Source organism: Cebus imitator, unplaced genomic scaffold (genome assembly GCF_001604975.1).
Source record: "Cebus imitator isolate Cc_AM_T3 unplaced genomic scaffold, Cebus_imitator-1.0 Scaffold136, whole genome shotgun sequence".
Classification (NCBI taxonomy): Eukaryota; Metazoa; Chordata; class Mammalia; order Primates; family Cebidae; genus Cebus; species Cebus imitator.
The window spans coordinates 3,416,474-3,418,316 of NW_016107451.1; the positions used below are offsets into that span (position 1 = coordinate 3,416,474).

At 42.9% G+C, this 1,843-nt stretch overlaps 1 long non-coding RNA gene across 1 annotated transcript in view; it reads left to right on the top strand.

Moving 5' to 3' along the window:
* Nucleotides 1–1,843, top strand: part of LOC108313421 — a 6,290-nt gene that overhangs the window by 1,488 nt on the left and 2,959 nt on the right. Inside the window, exon 2 of the long non-coding RNA XR_001829081.2 lies at nt 890–948. This is a non-coding gene — a long non-coding RNA (uncharacterized LOC108313421). The remainder of the gene's footprint in view (nt 1–889; nt 949–1,843) is intronic.

Here is a 1,843-nt window from a genome sequence, read left to right on the forward strand (position 1 = left end):
TTTTTTTTGGTGAGGGTTAAAGCAGAGGGGGGACTGCCTAATTATGCTGACTCAGGTAAACTGGAATCTCCTGTTTTCAGGAAAAACTGATCTGTTGTGGGATGTATCTCAAGTTTCAGTTTGATTATGTGGCATTTAGCAAGAGGGACTTGATTTGGTTTGATCTGGTCTGTTGTGGCCTAGTGCAAAAGCTCAATCCAAAACAGTGGCCTCTCATAATTTTTGTTTAACACTTCTTTAGCTTGGGCACTAGAACCTCTGTGTTCTACGTTGGCCTTTTCCTTGATATTTCATCTTGTATATATTTTTTTGACCCTGGCTTCTATAGTATAGTGTCACCCAGAGGATGTCTGTAAGATGATCAGAACCTTGATTTTCTGGGACAATAATTTACTAAAAGACATAAGTCTATAAATTTAAAAGTTACTTATAACCCATTTTCAAAGCAATCCACACTAAACTAGAATGTTTAAGTTAACTGCAAATGGCTATTGAGGCCCATAAAAGCCAGGCTTGAGGAGAGCAGACTCTGAGGATGGGATCCAGATGTTGCTTTCTCTGACTCCCTCAGCAGGAGCTCACTACCACCTCTGTGATCTCCCCTTCTCTGGATGGGACACAAAGACCTGGGACGGGAGCATATCCAGTTAGGACACATGTAGGTACAATGTTCTTTTATATCACCAGAATTCCTCAAACACAGAGGCTGCTTTTCCAGGTACAGATCTGCTTTCTAAGATATATTACTTTATGGAATATTTCTCCATAGATGACTCCCAAATTCAAATTTAACCTTGATGTTTCCTGAGCTTCGGGATTTAAAAGGATGCTGTCGTGCCATCGCCTCAATGTCCCTAGGCTAAACTCATTATTTTTGCCTCCACTCCAGGTTCAACTGTCTTAAACAAAAAAGAAAATGGATTATCTCGTATAACAATAAACCTGGAGGTAGGTAGGTTAAAATTCTTTTTTTTTTTTTTTAAACAGAGTCTCACTTTGTTATTCAGGCCTGGAGTACAGTGGCATGATCTCAGCTCACTGCAACCTCCACCTCCCAAGTTCGAGTGACTCTCCTGCCTCAGCCTCCTGAGTAGCTGGTATTACAGGAATGTGCCCCCATGCCTGGCTAATTTTTAAATTTTTAGTAGAGATGGGGTTTCACCATGTTGGCCAGGCTGGTCTTGACCTCCTGACCTCAAGTGATCCGCCCACCTCATCATCAGTGACCCAGATTCTTTCCGTATTTTCATTCTGACAGCCTTGGGCTAGTGCCTCTCATAGCTACAAAATGGCTGCCACAATTCCGGCTGACGCAGACCCACACGCAATGTCCAGCAGAAACAGAGACTATTTTTTTTCCTGTGTGTCTCTTTTTAATCAGCAAGGAAAACTTTTCTCAGAATCCTTCAAACAGACTTTCTGGTCTCATATATCCATGTCTAAGCCAGTTACAAGCAAAGAAAAGGAAAATATCATAAATGGCTTAAATTCATATGGCTCATTCCTTAGGGCTGAGAATTAGACCCCCTTCCTCCAAGCACATGGCCATGGAGAGGTGGATGAACTGGGAACAAATTGGGGTTATCTTAGGAGGATTGAAAGGAAAATAGATGGCCTTGTGCAGTGGCTCATGCCTGTAATCCCAGCACTTTGGGAGGCTGAGGTGGGCGTATCACTTGAGGTCAGGAGTTCGAGACCAGCCTGCCCAACATGGTGAAATCCCATCTTTACTAAAATGAAAAAAAATTACCTGGGTGTGGTAGCACAAGCCTGTGATGCCAGCTACTCAGGAGGATGAGGCATGAGAATCGCTTGAATCCAGGAGGTGGAGGTTACAGTGAGC